Source organism: Dermacentor variabilis, chromosome 11 (genome assembly GCF_050947875.1).
Source record: "Dermacentor variabilis isolate Ectoservices chromosome 11, ASM5094787v1, whole genome shotgun sequence".
Lineage (NCBI taxonomy): Eukaryota > Metazoa > Arthropoda > Arachnida > Ixodida > Ixodidae > Dermacentor > Dermacentor variabilis.
Genome location: NC_134578.1, coordinates 46,035,321 through 46,053,777, shown reverse-complemented (window position 1 = coordinate 46,053,777; position 18,457 = coordinate 46,035,321). Strand labels below are relative to the sequence as shown.

Sequence of the window (18,457 nt, the reverse complement as noted above, 5' to 3'; positions counted from 1 at the left end):
AAGCATTCAGAGACCTTCGGGGGATATAAATTGCAAGTTTTTAACTCCTGAAGAAAAAATGAACAGAAACCGCTAACATATACCGAAGCGAAATTTTCGTCTACGCGTCAGCTAGCATCAACTGGCCAATTAGTTTCAGTTTCTTATCACAGCGCAGGAAACAGCGCCGCGCCAAAAAAAAAAATATTCACTTGAAAAAAGCGCGTAAGGTTCTTTCGTTTTGTCCTACAGCTGTTTTGATAAGGACAGCCTCTGTTTCTTCACAAGGACTGCAAAAAAATGTGCTTACTTCTCGCCCGCTAAGGAAACGGAAAAATTTCGCCCTTGTGTTGCTGCACGAGTTGCCACATCGCACAGCCGCGCGGCAACCTTTCCTCAGTTTTTCGGACATTGCCGGAACATTCGCCGGCACAGAAAATTTTAAACGCGATGTGTATAGAAAATGACCTCAGCCAACGAAGGGAATGGCAGCTGAAGCGATAAGAGCGAGAGTGCTGCACGTTGGCAGAAGAAAATGATATAGGACGGCTAAAAACGAAAACAGCCGAAAACACATTTTATTTCTGCAAATAATTGCGTCACGTTACTTTATTAATATGCCAGTTGAAAAGATGCAGCCACATGTGCAAAAGTTTATTCATTTTCCTTTGGCTACCAGTGTCTTGCGACGCTTTATTTGCCGAAACCGAAATTAGCTCCACTGTCCACCCACTGATATTAACGCGATAGCGTTAAGGGCCCAATGGCACCGAAAATCCGGCATCAGCGCCCCGCGTTCAGCGAGAACTGTCGTTTCGGCCAAAACTATACCGAACCGTTATATGAAGGGCATGCGTGGTTGAGCAAGCGTGGGCTTGCTCAACCACGCAAGCCCTTCATATAACGCAAATTTACTGAATTGAATTTCCGAAAGTAAAATACGTCAGAAAAATCATAAAATACGACTTACACGCAACCTATAGACATGATAGCGTCGGATTTCAATTCGAATATACGAGGAAACATAATAACCATTCTTTTTCTTGAAATCTCCAACACAAACCCCTTTTCCTGCGTTTGTACGATTCACAGAGCGATTATAGCCTCCAAGATTTGCGTGCGCCGGGGCGCGCAAATCTCAAAGGCCATTATTCGTGGCCCACGGCCCGGTTCCCTGCAACACCTCCAGATAGCGCTCGCCTCCACCGCATCGTAAGCCCCGCATCGCGGTCCACGCAAGAGGCGGCGTTTCTACCAGAAAACTTGTGCTTGCCTTCGTGCATAGCATTCGCTGCCAGCGTTTCACGGTATACATTACGGTTACATAAGTTGCAGTTGGCGGGAAGCGTGAGAAGCAGTCATGTTTTTTTAATCCTATCGCGTTTCACTGTTAACAGTGAAGCTTAAGCCTTCTCCAAATTTTTTTAAGTTTCTAGAAGACACAGGTTTCTTAGACAAATTCTAAATTAATAATTTTTGTTGCTTGAAGCGCTTTCAATAAATTATATATTCACGTCCTGCGCTAGGCGCATTATAGCCGTAGTTCTTTTGCAACATAAAACCTTACATAACTAATATGCCAAGGCAGTAGTCGCAGGAAAACTACTGTGCTTTATTGCCCGCGCTTCACTTCTTTTGTGAATGATCTCATGTGCGTTCACCTGAGCTTCTGCCGTAAGTGTCGTCATAGATGCAAGCCTTGGAGGGCCCGTAATCACACGCATGGCTTCACCGTTAAGGTTTTCAAGTCCGGCATACTCTGCTTTGGTAAGACGCTGAAAGTTCCTGACAGATGAAGCGAGGCTGGAATACGGAGCAAGCCAGCTGCCGAGCAGTACGAGGGCGAACCCTACCCAATCTCTGAGCGATGCGACGAAAGAGGTGAAGCATACTGGAAGCGGATATGCGGGCAGAGCGTAATCAGGATGAGGCCGGTTCGGACGCAGGAAAGTTAATTCCAAGCACTTGGGCTGTGGTTACCTCTGCCACGACGCGACCATTGGGTGCAATGGTCTCAACCTGGAGGGAACGGAACACAAAGGCCCAAATAAACTAGGCTAAGAATTTTCTTTAAAATCACATGAGTGTCAAAATTATTTCGCAGCCCCCGTCTGCATGACATAGCTGTGTTATCGCTTTCTGATCAATACCATGTACTTTATGTTAGATAAGAACTTCATTCGTGGGTTTTAGTCCTCAAGAAAGAAATGACCAGTTCCTTCAACACTTATTGACTTCCAGTTGCTATACCAAACGGTAAGCAATATACTTGTTCTGTAACCATCAATAACACAAATGTTCATATTTTTTGACGTCATGACGTCATGCTGGTTTACAGTACGTTTATTTCTCTGGACTAAACTAAAAGTGATACGTCTACATAAACACACTGCCCGCCCCTTATTCAATAAGCCCTGGTGCTACAACCAAATTCGCAGAGAAAAGAGCGAGTATTGCACACAGCACCTAACCGTATTTTTTCATAAAGTTCATAAAATATCACAACTTATTTTACTTTTGATATGATTCTACTGCATCAACGTCAATATCAAACACACACAATATAGGTCAGTTTTCCCAGGGAAAAATGTCATCCACCCGAATGTCGCACGAAGCTTCAAGGGAACGAATATGGGTTTCTCAGAAAAATGTTTTGCAGTTGACGAAAGATTTCTCCTGGTCCTGATTACGAACCCATGATCAAACTTGTTTACAGGGTGGTGACTCTGCCATCGGAGCTAACAATAGGGCAAGTAGAGTGACAACTCAAAACACGGGATACTGAAGCAGCTTCATTTGTAGCCTACATTTGGGTGGATGACATTTTCCATTTCACGACATTTCCTTCGCCTCGCGGGATCCCGCACAAGTAATTTGTCGTAGTTCGGTATTGTGTTAAGGTCGCTAGAGCGATAAAAGACCACAGCGTGCTTCAATTTCGCGAAAACAGAAAACAAAATCGCGTTTTATTCAGACTAAAAACGTGAGCTACACTGACTGATAGCAATACCTCAAAGTCGCAAAGCCGAGATTTTTACTTTTTACTTGCTCACTTTTTACTGTTTTCATTTTTAGCGTGCCCATCGTATTTAAGAACACGGCAGATGTCTCAGCGCACACTTGCTCTCAAGTTGAGCTGACCTCCAGTATGCGCAACTCCATTATCTTCGGATGCTTTGCTGTGATGCTCAGCATACTGCAAGTCTCAGGATTCAGGAACGGCTCACAGGAAATCGAGATTCCTATTAGTAAGTCACCTAGTAAATTACTATTTCTGTGAACGACATGTTCTCATCAGGTTCTTTTTTTTTGTCAAATTGCCGCCCATTATTCTCCTTCCCCGAATAGCGAAATATTGAGGAAACACGGAACCTTTTATGAGCTAAGCACTTGTAGCTCTTGAGGCTATTACATCCGTGTTATATCGCATGATGTACAAGAACATTAGTTGGGTGAGCGTCTTTATATCCCTACTCAGAAAAATAATTAATTCTTTTATCATTTCATACAGTTCTCGTCACCTTCGTATGTCCACCAAAGCAGAAAGAAACCGCAGAACATTCCTGAATTGTTCGAACATTATTCTTAAAGCATTCGATCTGCATTGTTCAAAATAGTCCTTATTTATTCTTAATTCGTTATTCGTCAAGACATGCCTTGCTAACATTCATCCTCATTCTCTAGTTGAAAGACGTTCTGTGAAGCATAAGTAGTTTAATACATGCAACAAACCTCAATGCCGTTCTTAAGCCTCCAGACCAGCACTGATATCATATTCATGCAAATATTCTTAACAGTCTCAAACGCTTTCAATCGTGATTAGCGCTTGGACTTCATTAGTCGAGTAAACTAATTGCAATAGAACCCGCCTCAATATTACTGTCGACAGTAATGCGTTACCATTTATTCAATATAGCCGCACGACGTATTGCCACCATCGATGCAAATTATGTAAAAGGAATGTAGTGCAGCGTGACAGCTCTTTCGCGCTTCCCAAAGAACACTTGATGCAGTCTACCGCCGCCGCCCCGAAGCTTACGCGTGGCGTCAAGAATCCACGGCGTTCCAGTCCATTCTCACGATGAGATACGCGTCATGCGGCAACCGGGCTACTCTCGCGCGCATCTTCCTGGACACGCTTAGTCAGTAAATGGCATTGCTGAGAAGTTCGCCACTGGCTTCCGAGACGAGAAGCACGGCCAGCTGGTGCCTACTTACGCTGAGAATTGTTCCCTAACTTGCCGCACTCAGTTCGCACATACTAAGTGATTTAAGCTGGCAAGAGGTTTGTTGACGATTGGCACATACCCAGTGCATTCATGGCGCAGCTCTCTAAAGCGCTGAGGTGAAAGGCTTCCTTTCAAGCGAGGCAGATACAGAGTTCATTTATGGCGCAGCCCGCTAATGTGTCGGTTTACTGTCCTTGAGAAACCCTTGTGACGTGGGTTCAATTCGGCTCAAGATTGGAGAAACTTAACGGATGTTTGTCGTCATTGTAAAGAGGCACATTTACAGTGGCATATGTTACCCAAGTTGGCTTCAAAAACGATCATTAAAGGGTGGTAGGCACTTACACACCCACTAGCATCATGAAGTTGGCATCATGAAGGTTCGCTTAAGACCAGCATGGGCCCAATGGCACACACCCAGTTCTCCAAGCCGGCGCCAGGCTGCTCCGTCGAACATCTAGACCCGCACCTTGCAATGACCCATGTCGGCTTGAAAAGGGTTCGTTGAAGAATGGCACGTACGGGCACACTGTCACATCCTCGGGTACGCAAGTTCGTCCGATGGCTGGCCTCGAACCCTGTTGCCTCAGCAGAGCGGCCTGATGTGCTATCCATTCGACCTCGGGCTGCCCAGTGACCCATGTAGGCGTGAAAACGGTTACAGACAGACAGACGACAAACAGATAGATCTCGGAAAGTACATTAGATACCATAAACATACTAACGCATTAAAACATTCTAAACTACCTTGGACCGAAGGAATATGAAGTGATAATGTTATGGAAGTTTAATGAACTAACTTCCCACCCTACACAGAGTAAAAAATAATGATTAGGAAGATGAGGGACAGCAAGAAAGGGAAACTTCAGAGCACATTCGCACACAAGAGAATTGCCATTTCGTCAAACCGCATATCAGGTTCTGGCACTGCAGATCACCGAGCTACTTTCATGCGCTCAAGAAAAACACCACCGCATAGTGTTCCAATGGATCCCGGGACACTGTGGGCTCAACGGTAATGAGATGGCCGATGCTGCAGCAAGACGCGCCCTCAGCAATGGCCTGCGAACTGTAGTGCCATTCTCCAGACCGGACATCTCATGCCTCCTGTCGGAGTTAATGAGGAGTGCAACGAGAAGATACTGGGCCCAGCCAGACGCTCGTCACGTCCGCCTTAAAAGGCTGGATCCCGATATTAAATTTCCTACTCTGCGTGGAATTCCACGCCCTCATACATGCCTGATACACAGACTGCGATTAGACGTCGCCTTCACGCGCAAATATTTGCACATTATTGGACGGATAGACTCCCCGGACTGTTCAGTGTGTGACGCTGAAGAGACTATAGAACATGTGCTCGTGGTGTGCCCTGAGTATGCGCGCGAAAGACTGACAATGGCAGATACATTGAGACATTTACAAAATGGACCACTGTCGGAGGACCTCTTGCTAGGCGCATGGCCACAGAGTTGGCAGACGACAGAGACAATGCGTGCACTTTCACGTTTCCTAGGTGACACGGGCCTGGACTCACGCCTGTGATACCAGTTGTGTAATGTGTCCGTCACTTCGTTCCTCCCATTATCATCCCCCATTGTGACCCTTTTTCTTCCTCTCTTCCCCTTGCCTTACGTAGAGTAGCAGGCCAGATTCTCCATTATCCGGCCGACCTCTCTACATTTTCCAATCATTAAAATACTTCTGCCGTTTCGTCAAAAGCGAGTGCACAGGCCCGCTGATCTTGAGAAGCGCAATAATGCCTTCGTAGAATTTTATCCCCAAGAAAGGTGAGTTCTGCTTTCTAGGATCTCCTCCGCATATAAAAATTGGTCATCCAATTTAGATAACCCGTAGGAGACAAATAATCTCAGTATCACACAAAGGACAGCCACAACAAGCTGTCGGTAGCTTTGACCCAGGCGCGGCCAGTATACGTGCAGAACTCTTAGCCGTGCCGTAAGGACGAGGTGTGCCCCCGCGAGTTCCACTGAGAGCCACGGCCAGCACAGAAGAGTTGCCTCACTAGAGTATGCGACGGGAGGACGGAACTTATTCCTTCACCTTCACTTTCCTCCTGGGAGACTTCGCTGACCAACTCAGACCCGCAACATCAGCGACGGTTGATCCAGTGGGCACGTGGAGTGGCGCGAGCCAGGGGGGCCTGAACTAAGGTCTCCACCCTACAAAGAAGTCTCCCCACCTCATTAACAATGATACTTTTCTCTGTTTCTGTCTACAGGCGGGTTCAAGAGTGTGCAGGCCAGTGCATGTAAACTTCACACGGTTTTGCTGCTGTAATCATGTCGAACGAGCCAACTGACGAAGTGGCCTGGCATAGTGATCCTTTTAGTGTGGGGCTTCATCTCCACGCTCCGTATCAGTTTTGCAATTGTGGGCACGTAACAGCTGACAAAGATCTTATGTGGCCTCTATCTGTGACGAAGTCCTAAAGCTTATTGTGAAATAATTTGCGAGAACACGCTTCAAGAGGCCCCACATAAATGACCATCGTAATTCGAAAAGCAGGTGTATTCGCAAACGTGAAAATATTTTATGTTAAGATGTCTGTTTCTTTCAGTGAATTATTTCATGTTTTGGGAGGAATGGTAACGAGATGTTTTCAATCATTCATACATGTATCTTTTTTTTCCTTTTCAGCCTGTTTTAGGAACGAAACTTGCAGATACCCTGACGGTAAGGTTTACTGCCCAAAAGGTATTTTTATACACAGGGATCAGCTGGAAAAACTAGGCTTCAGCTTAAGTCTTTCCATGCGCCATCAGTTAGGACTCTGAAAAACTCTGACTACGATGACAAGCTGCTGCTCGGGTGCATCATTTTTAGTTTCCTTACGAAAGTACAGGTGGCAAATGCGCACAATAAAGATCAGTGAGTACGACGATAAGGTAGAAACACCGTACTCTGGAGTCTGGTGAACCTTGATGCAGCTAATATTAACATACCGTGTTTTTAAATTTAGGTTTTCGAGTGCACAACAATGTATTATTGCTGCCACATCAGTAAAGAGGGAGAAACTGGGCTTGCTTTGCCCATTAATTCTTTTCGCTACGCCTACATGTTAACCCAAACAAACCCACCGCTTCACCCTCCCCTTTTCGCCAACCATACAAGAAGACACAAAACTTCAGCCATTCCTTAGGTCCCGAACACACTTACGGCGATGGCAGCATTCTTCCGCAGGGTACACGACACGGTCGATTGGCTTATTGATTGTGTTTGTTACAAGAATGAAATTTGTTTTCGCTTGCCTACTTTTCCTAAATTGATGGCTATCACTCAGCGTGGGAGAATGTCCAAGTAACCTGTCCTTATATACAAAATTGTTAATTAGAAGGAGGGGAGGGTGGTAGCTGCAGTCGAAGAAGAATGCAATAACTTAAAGTAGAAATTCACAAAACTAAGTTATATTTGCGCCACAATTGCAAGTACTACGATATTATAGAAAAAATACGGACTGCTCATTAGATAGCCAATTTTCGACTTATTTCCTTTGTTATGTATGCAAATTCTAATCTGTACGCTGCAAAAGGCAATGTTTTGAAATTCGAAATACATGCATGGGATAAGCATTTTCAGGTTCCTTATAAGCAAAAAACATAAAGTTAGCTTGAAATCAGAGCATTGTGTAACCGATGTTCGCAGCTGTTTGGCCAAAAGCCTATAACAACTTTTTTCGAAGTCCGACTTTTCTTAATATTTGCAAATATTTATTCTCGGCAACCCTTAGTGCTTAATATCTATTTTCATTTCTTTGTCGCACCATCATGGTGTGAGGTTTCCTCTTGGTCAGTAAAATAAGTTTCGAGAGGAGATGTGAAACCGTCTTTGTTTCTAATTCCAAAATCACGAAAAACACGAACTGCTCGCTTGAGCCTGGAAACGTTATTCACGGAGAGCGACATACTTCGCGGTACGCGCAATCAGTTAGCTTCATTGCAGTCGAGTAGGTGCAAACATTTGAGACATCGTACGTACGGCAGCTGATGTTCTGGGAGCGCAGCTTGTTAAAATTTAAAGTTGGACGAACCGGAAACGCGCCCACACGTTACATCACGCTAGCGAGATCGACAGGGCCTAGTTCGACCGATGGTTCGACGTACTGGCGGACGCGACCAATGCGCTCCGACGCGCCCGGCGTCTAACGCTCGCCCTCTACGCACGTAGGCATTTCGCAGCACTAAAAGCCCTAACGCGACACGCGCTCCTACGTTCCGCAAAGCACTTGCGCGCTGCGTACTTATCGTCATGACGCAGTACTAAAACTGTATACTAAAACACAGGGAGTGTTACATAGATGGTTCGAGATAGGCTTACCAGGTCCAATCTCTGCTGCGACAGACGAGGGCGAGAGCACTCCGGCGTGCCGTGCGGCTTGCTGTCGATTCGTGGGCGCCGATCATATCTCCGGCAGTAATAAAGAAGCAACCAGAGGCAAAAAATTTCAGCGCCAGCGTCACCTGCAGCTCGGCGCTCAACGCACCGCTCCGTCACGTCGGATGCTCGATGTCGGAGCGAAGGAACTCGACAAGAAATGCCATGTCGTCCCGCCCAAAGCGTATTCGCGCCACTGCAGCTCCTCCTCGCTGAAGGCGTCAAGCGGATTTGTCCGGTCGCGAAACACACGTTCGCGGTGCAGCAGGTGCTCGGAGGGCATCTCGAGGCGGGCCAACCGCAAGGCAGCCATGTTGGAAAAGACTGAATAAGATTTTTCGGATAAGCCAGCTCGAAGCAGCCTAGATTCCGGTCTCATTTCAATCTTCGTTTTGTGTCTTGTTCCCGTCTAGTCTCTTTCGTGTAAGCGACTTATCGGCTAGGGAAGATTAAGCCTGCAATAATATTCGATTGAGCCTGAATATCACAATAAGACCGGACTAAAGAGTTTTGTGCAAGCGGGCCCAGATATTTAATGAATAACCTATGTAACTCACGTGTCGGCAGCGTGGAATTAGGCATTACTTGTGAAGTTTCCTTACGCCATTTCGGAATCGCATTGCCTACAGCTGATCTTACTAGAAATAAAATGGATGCATAAGGAGCAACCTTTTCCGGAAGCCGCATACTGCGAATCTTCACAGTGGCTTCAGAGCACACTTAGTGATTAGAATATATACAGAGCTCTCTCTCATAAGCAAGGCGCCTTATTGATTTGCGTTACGTGGGATTCTGCGAAAACATGTGACTCTATGTGTCGTAGTTCACAATAATAGCAATGAGTGACAGTGGGGGTGGGCGTTTGCTATTTAAACGACAGTGGTGTTTATGCGTGGCTCTGGGCGTCAGATTCGTTATGGGCAAAACTCTATAATCTATGCATCGTCTACAAGAAATGGCCTTCCAAGCGCCGAAATTTAAAGCAAAAGATATTAACCTCCGGTAATCTCCGACAACTTGTATCGATATGAGGATAACTCCGACAGAAGCTTCTCTTCAGAGTTAAGGAGGCGTGCCTTCATTTTGCAGGAAGCATGACGCCGCTCTCTTAGCGTCGCAACCACCGTTCTGCAGGCAGGACTGAGAGGTATCCTAACGCTACGCTTCTCGACTCGCTTTTCTTACCTTGCCTTGCAAATTCGTAGCGTGTTCTGCAACTTACTACAATATGTGCAGGGTGTTTTCATTTGCTGAGTTAAGCAGCACTGGTTAAGCACCTCCAGCTATTGCTCGCGTCTTTGTAAGCGCATTCGAGGCACACACCTGCGTACTTGCTATGATATGGGTCACGAAGTCATCAAGACAGGCCGTTGGCTTGCAACGGCCCAGTCCCGCTGACAGCGCAGCTGACAAACGTCTGAAGTTCCTGTTCTTTGAAGCTTGCGACTTAGTATAAAACTGCTTAAAGAAAACGTTGATTTTGCTCACCTGTTGGACGAGGAGAGCCTAAGTAGATGAAAGGCGTGTCCCTAATTGGGGATAGGAGGACCTGCATAAAGCAACAGCTGTGAAGTCCCTCTTGAAGCACACAATGATAGTTCCAAGCCGCACTGAGCCGTTGAGCAACCGATGGATTTCATCGACGCTGGCTTGCGCTTCCACTGCTGCAGAGTCCTTCCTGGGCGCTGTGTCGAGATGTCTGGTGCTGCAACCTTCATCAACGTTTAAATTAGAGGATTCCATACACTTGTACTCCACAAAAGAAAAGTCCTTTTCAGCAGAAGCAATAGTACGGTCCTCGCATGCAGCAGTAGAAGATAGTTGCCTCATCTCATCATGTTGGGATCCTCCATAAGCCTTATCATTCGTGCTGACTTCTCCGGCTGTATGTCATTCCTTTCTGGGCCTTGTGGGTAGGAGTGATTTCCTGGTCATGGCTAACTTCCGCTTTTTTGCGTATTCCGGTGGAAAAAATGCAAGGTATGACGGTATCTGCCAGCACGGTTCTCTTTAGAAGGTCAAGCAAAATGTTGCCACCGAACTCAGCGAAGTATCTTTTTTCAACCAACATTTCTTTAGTAAAGCGCTTGCTGCAAACGGCGTCTTTTAGGCTCAGCACACGGTCTTTGAGAGGAATGGCTTCGGCCCAGTCTTTTAGCGGTTTCCGGTTGCCAGGAGCATTAAATAAGATTACCTTTCCTCTGCAGCATGCGTAGCCACTGTTGCAGTTTTCACCGAAACACTTGCGGCTCACTGCTGCAGTTTACCTATCACCTGGAACAGCGCTTGCGTAAAATCGCAGTCAGATTGCTTAAAGAGCTACGACGATGCCGCTGGCGACGACGCAAAGAACAGTTCAGGCCATACGAGCGGCGTGTGTGGCACAAACGAGCTGTGCGATGTCATCTGATGGCTATCGCAACGAGATCTTTCGTGTATGCTTTTGCTATGGCTTTTGTTTCTTCAGATCAATTTTCACCGGTAGGTCGGGCTGGCGCAGCGATCAGCCCAGGAGCGTGGCTGCTACTTTAGCTTGGTCGCTTGTGCCCCGTGCATTGCCCGTGCTGTGTCCTCACCTATATCTTCCACCGTGATCTTGGTGCATGATAATGATGATGATGAGGCCTCCATTAATGGCACAAACCCCTGTGGGGGATAGACCACGAATCGGGTGGTAGCAAGATTGAAAAATGCAATAAATTATTTGTGAAATTATGAAGTAATTCAATATAGAAATAAATGAATAATCAGATATGCGAAGTGAACTGATAATAAATGAAATAAATCAGCGTATATTAAGGTACTCAGTCTTGCTTAGATGGGAATAGCAACACGAACTTGTAAAATGGAGGATAGCCGCAAAAATTAGCAAGTTAGCTGGGGCACCCTCTACACAGATAACGAAGTGAATATATATATATATATATATATATATATATATATATATATATATATATATATAAGCGAGAAGAGAGGGGTGTTAACCGAGGGTCCCGATTTTTATTAGTCATATCATGAGAAGCCAACAAACACTGACACCAAGGACAACACAGGGGAAAATACTTGTGCTTAATAAATAAAATGAAGAAACGATATATTCATGGAAATTAAAGTGGACGAAAAAAACTACTTGCCGCAGGTGGGAACCGAACCCACAACCTTCGCATTTCGCGCGCGATGCTCTACCAATTGAGCTACCGCGGTGCTGTTTCCCCATCCACTTCCTTGGGTATATCTATGTGTCCTAGTAGAACCCTGGGAGTGTTAGCCAGCGCCATCACTCACGTACCTTGGCGGTGGACGTAGAACGTCCTTTTTTGCCGCAGGCGTCACGAGAACGTGATCTTCATGGGTGAAGGCAAATAGGCAAATACTCAAGGAAGTGGATGGGGAAACAACGCCGCGGTAGCTCAATTGGTAGAGCATCGCACGCGAAATGCGAAGGTTGTGGGTTCGGTTCCCACCTGCGGCAAGTTGTTTTTTCATCCACTTTATTTCCATTAATTTGTCCTTTCTTCATTTCATTTATTAAGCACAAGTATTTTCACCTGTGTTGTCCTTGGTGTCAGTGTTTGTTGGCCTCTCATATGACTAATATATATATCTATATATATATATATATATATATATATATATATATATATATATATATATATATATATATATATATATATATGCACATCTGGCCAGCCTAACAAGGCCTAGAATACTGCTGCGTGAAGAGCCACTAAGCCAGTATATGCCGTGTATGCCACAAAATCACAAGCACAGAGCGTGTTAATAGAACAAATTACACCAGCATGGTTAACGCGCTTGTTATTGGGTTTACATGAACATCACAACCAAGGCGAGGGAACTGATAGGGCTAACGGCACAGTATTTGATCTTGCAGTTGAGAGCGGAAGTTGGGCTACATTGATGAGGACTTAGAAAATGAAGGATTATTTACGTCGAGTACAGGAATAATAAAACAACAGTAAAAAGTCGTCATTACAGCCGACAGCAAATTGCTGTGACCCGCGGCGAGAAGAACGTTTTTCTCGTGCTCATGTTTCTGTTGCTTATAAATCCTTCAGTGCGTCGAGGTCACGTCTTCTCAGCCAATCGTCGAGCACCTGCAGGCGTCGCCAAGTTCATCCAATCGTCGGGCCCGTGCAAGTGGCGCCATGTTCAGCCAATGGAGACACTCCATGACTCCAATTCTCCGATGGTTGACATCGGTCCGGCGCTGCCTTACCACTTGGATGGCGCTCAGCTGAAGGGGTTGAGTCGTTCTTGAACGACCTTCCAGAGTTGCCAGGCAGCATTTTTCCCGGGACAAGGTTCAACGACTCCAAACCATGGCGGCTTCCAGTTGCTATTTTGGGAAGCGTCACGCACGGGGAAACAAAGCTCCACGCGAGGCCCAGAGGGTTGGACAGCCAACCTGTCTGACGGATCCGATAGCATGGTCAACGCACTTCTGCGCGTCATAATCGCCATACGAAAGTGAGTGCTTGCGTTCGAAGAACTTGACCGATGCTATTTTATGGCCCGTGTCTAAGGACGGGATGCTGCGGGCAGTGGGAACTGTAGGAGGAGAGGTCAGGTGAAGGGGAACGTCACTATCATTCATTCGTTTATCAGGAAGGCCCCGTTGTAGCATCATCGTTGGTGGCGTCATTCCAGACAACGCGAACATCAAATTTATCGCGGACGAAGCTAGCAAGTAGCGCTTGCCCAACACGGTACTCTTCGTGCCATATAGCATATCTGGGCGAAATATGAGCGGAGATCAACAAGCGTTTCAGCCGGAAGTGTGATTTATTTTTACTTTCTTTAGCTCAGCAATACTCCTAGCCGGGAAAGGTTGTGAGCAGGAGTGGGGTACAAGATTCATAAATACATAATGCAGGCAGCACATGTTTTGCATAACGTCGCTTGCGTATAAAACGTATATACCAGGAGTGGATTGGTGTACAAATACAGGGTGTAAGACCCATCGGGGAACATCCGGAGTAAAAGGTACGCATACAAGGTAACAAAGGAAATCGTTACATTTAGGGAAAAAGAAAACAAAAGAACTAGTGTGTTCTCATGATTTAAATGGTTGACAGGTGGGCCTTCAAGGGATGAAACGAAAGCAGACGAAGACGAGCGTTCCACAACGTCGGCTGGAAGCACGTTGCATTGTCGCACCGTTCGTGGACAGAATGAATTTTTTAAAGATATCGGCTCGAAAATGAGCTTCTTGGAGTGGTGAGAGCGTGGGGTTCGCTTGTTGACATACTGTATAAAATTGTGCTTTGTTATTCCTTGTTTATTGAGAAAGAGTACATACAGATACTGTAACCAATCAGCATGGCGCTAGGACCGTAACGAATTCAGCTCAGGTTTTTTTTTTCACGAATTCACTAGCAGATACGCTCCACCTGTAGGTAACGTAAACAAAATCTGCCCGATTTTCTTCCAACACTTTCTAACTGGACAGTATTTCCTTTCGTGTACGGGTCCCACACTATTGACGCATATTCTACGATTGGTCAGATAAACGTTTTATATGTCATCAATTTAATATCTCATGAAGCCTGTCACAGTGTTCGTCTTAGGTACGCAAGTTTGCTTACTGCTTTCTCTTGATGTAAGAAATATGCTCGTTCCACCGAAGATCCGAGGTAAATATGACGCCTAAATACTTATGATGTTTCACTTCAGGTAATAAAATTCATTTTAAAGAGTAGTTAAAGTGTAATGGCAAGGTCTTTCTAGTGATTCTCACGAGAACAATTTTTCCTGAGTGAGTTTTTATTTGCCAGATTTCGCACCATCTTTATATGAGGTCGCACAAGTAGTAAAAACAGAATAACAGAAGCAAAAAACAAATAAAGAGAAGATAAACAAATGGTCCTCACGATAATAAAACAAGGGAAACACTGACGGATCACTGCTCCGCGCTTCCGACAGCTTTCACGTTCAGTAAAACTGCATTTCTTTTGTCTAGAGGTTTTTGAAAACAATGTCTTCCTTGACAAGTTGCCGCCGCTTTTTCGTATTGGGTAGGTCTTTTTCTAACATATTTTAGCCTTTCTCATGGGCGTATCCCGAAGCTGGTACAGTGTAAATATAAATGCGCCTGGGTCCAGAAAGTATGTGCCTGACGGTATGCACCAGCACCTATGTTTGCTGTCTATATGCTACTAGGCATGGGATTTGGGGCCACTGGATACGTGTTGACTATGATGATCATGAGGATGATGGCGGGAGTGATGCCAGCGACGACGGTGATGATGACTACTGTCGACAAAAAGTTTGAAGGCCATTCAACCCCTAGTTGACGTCGGTCAAACGTTGTCTTTCCAGCACCGCTCTAACACTAAATCATATGATTCATGCTACTCATTCTACGGTTCATGGTACCCAGCTGACAAAGCAGCCCGTCGTTGTCTTTCATTGTGCTGTCTTATTCATAGTGAACACGCTCTCTTGGGAAGATAATTTTCTAGTGCAAGGTCACGCGCAGTCTAACCTGAGCTGTTGAGTTTAATTTTCTTTCAGTGTGCAAACTTTGCCCAAAGCCTGAACCGAGCGGATACTTGAGATATGAAGTTTTTTACTTCGATAACAGTACTAGAGACTGCCAAGAAACCATTGCAAACACGGAGACAAGTTGCAACAGCTTTGAAACCTGGCAGGAGTGTGCCCACTTTTGTGGGGTCAAAGATGACTATTATTACGCTGAGTGATCCCACAAAAAGCATCCGTAAGTGAATGGTTCTTTTTGCAGATCTAACAGTTCTTCTTTTCGGATATATAATAAATCAGATGAAGGCAAGCGTAGTGCACGCTATCTGTCTTTTTTTACCAACTCCATGAAATTATTCAGGCAGACACATACCTGAAAATATCAGTGCTTATGGTCAGATATGCCACACTGCAAGTAGCAGTATTTGCATATGTGGAGGATTTGGGCTTGTCGACGCCTGCAGATTCCTGGCAGTTCACTTTGAAATATTTACTTTTGTTCTGCAGGTTTTCAACATTAAACATGGGCCGGATCATGGCATCGTAGTTGGTTTACTGCTTTCACTTCTCCTCAGGCGCCAGCCACCAAAGAACACAGTTCTGCCTGCTTATGTCGCTTCTTTTTATGGGATGCCGAACGGTGCTCTTTTTTTTCTTATCGATGAATAAAATTTATACTTCAAAGGTACCGCTTCTTCAGCGTTTTCGTGACCAGTTTCAATTTGCCTAAATCAATCCACACAAGCAGGTTCATCTTCGACTGAATCGTGCTTGAGTAAGAAAAAATTTTATGTTAACAGACTACTGCCCCTTTTTTCGATGCTCACATTTGACCCTTTACGACTCGTCTTACATTATCGTGTTCATTTAAACATAGTGAGGAGATGTTCTGCCTTTTAAATTTTAACGTTGTGTCCAGAATGATCCAATGAACGATGTGAACCAGTAAATCCGCGGTACAGACGGTAGAGAAGGCAATCTGAAAAAAATCAGTCATAGGCAATGCACCTATGGACATTGTTGTCGATAATTCTGAACTGTTGGAAGGAAAGTGTCTGTATCCTACGTATATAGCTATTCTTTTATCGCTGGATAAATCTGGCGAGATGGGGGCAATACAATCTGTTTTATAATAACGCGTTGTTTCGCGAACCTTACTACTACTACTACTACTACTACTACTACTACTACTACTACTACTACTACTACTACTACTACTACTACTACTACTACTACTACTAACTACTACTACTATCACTACTACTAAACTGCTGCTACTACTACTGCTGCTGCTGCTGCATAATTCTTTGCAAATCAGTTTTCTTCTATATGTTATACGCACGCTTGTGTGTGTCTGGCTTTATTTTGGATAATGCAGTATAAGTGGTATTTGAGGTTCACCTGCCCATATGTCAAAAAATCTTGTGTGAGCATCGAAGGAAGGACGCTTGCTCATCTTTTTTCTGATTCATTTGCAGCAAGTCCAATATAAAAGTTAAATTATTCTCAAAGCTGGAAACGCTGCTCTTTGGCGCTTTTTACTAACGTCTTCTATGTGCGCTTTCTTTTGTAAGTGACAAACGTTGCGTTTGCCGAAGTATTTTAGGTCAATCATACTTTAAACATCCACCGCACCTTGCTTCACATTGGGCACGCTGAGCTACGTTCTAAAAGTTCTTGTTTAGCGGTTTGTTGTTGGTGGTAGTTTGGGCATTTTTCGATTGGCGAACTTATAAAGCCTCGCTTCTGTAAGAACATTTGATCTACTTTTCCGCTCGATGTCTTTGAGTTCTCGGGGTGTCGGTGTCCTAAACCGTGCCGAATAGCACACGGAAAGGAAAGCCCACATATGACAAATCAGTTTTTATGCTGCCTGATCTCTACTACCCCTGCAGATGTGCTAGTTTCCGGCTCCGTTCTCTACAGAATTACACAGTGAAACAACAAACGGTACCTAAATACGCTTACTTTAACAAATGTAGGTCATGAACCTCTCCATTCCTTCATTAATGCCACGCTTCGTATGCTCCTCCTAAATCAAATGTCTTTCTTATGGGGTTCGGCGGCCGTTCTCGGTCCCTTTCTCACTGAATACGGTGGGCTGATCCTGGAGATAGCGAAATTTACTGCAGCACTATCTTCGGTATCGGTCCACTTTGGTGAACGGCCGGGCCAGGCAGTTTCATTACAAAGTGGGCAGATGCCGGAGAGGTCTAATGTGTAGTCACGCTGCTCGGTTACTGGGGTCCCGACATCATACCGTCCTTCTTGCAGGCCCATTATGGCTATGCTGCAGAACTTTATGCAGAAAATTATCAGTTGTGTAGCATTGAATTATTTCCTTCACGAAACCTTTGCTTCACATACATCGTTATATGAGCGTTGGATTTGCATAATTGTGTGTCCGTTTTCGTGTCCCACCTGCTTAACTTCTTCACTGCAATATTTTCATTACTTTTTGTTACACATTTCCTGCTGATAGTAAAATAGCAGTTTTTCGGTCAGCGACATTTAATGTTCGTTCAGTCTGTTTTTGAAACAGCGTTCCATCTGGGGAGTTCGCGTGCCTGGATGGGCAGCCAGACGTAGCCTTTCTGGATTTGCATTCTTTCTGCCCAACCAAGTAAGCGAGCGGGCTATCTTTAAGGGGCGGAAAAGACTACAGCAATACCGAACATTTCGACCAGATTCCTTAATCATGAAAAAAAACGATGAACATATGGTAACACAGCAAATTCATTTGTCTCCTTCCCCGACATGGCATCAACAAGCAATGCCACTTTTCTGCTCCAATCTTTCTTGAAAGAAAACACAGTTAAATTACTCTTCAATTTCTAGCCCAGAATTCTAGGAGGACGACGGAGCACTCAAAAGGAAAAGCACAAGTACTGACTTCCAACTAAAGTTCAACGCCAAACACCTTGAGCAAATGCCCCGAGGAACACCAGGAGAACCTTCAATATATGGAGTGGCAACAAGCTCCTGCCAACGTTTGGGCGAGTTACATACATTCTTGGGTAACTCCACTTCTTTCACTCGTGATGCGTGGTTCTAGAAGCGGTCGTTAGTACAACGGAAACAAGATTTTACCACCGATGCACTAGCGCATGAAGCCAAAATACCAGTTCTACCACTTTTTAATAACCTGAGGAAATATTCGGCAGTGGCTCAGTGGATTTGCGATTATCCGCCGCGGTGGCTTAGCGGCTATGGCGTTGTGCTGCGAAGCACTAAGTCGCGGGTGTGATTTCAGGATTCGGGTCAGTGGCAGCCGCATTTAGATGGGCGTGAAATGCAAAAACACCCGTTTACGGTGCACTGGGTGCCCGTTACAGAGCCCCCCGTGGTCAAAATTA

The 18,457-nt window shown here is 45.1% G+C and overlaps 1 long non-coding RNA gene across 1 annotated transcript; it reads left to right on the top strand.

Annotated features, from left to right (window-relative positions):
* The first annotated feature begins 3,143 nt into the window (after positions 1–3,143).
* Positions 3,144–15,234, top strand: LOC142564337 (uncharacterized). The gene is made up of 3 exons (XR_012824562.1): positions 3,144–3,227; positions 6,867–6,902; positions 15,135–15,234. It is a non-coding gene; the product is annotated as an uncharacterized LOC142564337 (long non-coding RNA).
* The last annotated feature ends 3,223 nt before the right edge of the window (positions 15,235–18,457 follow it).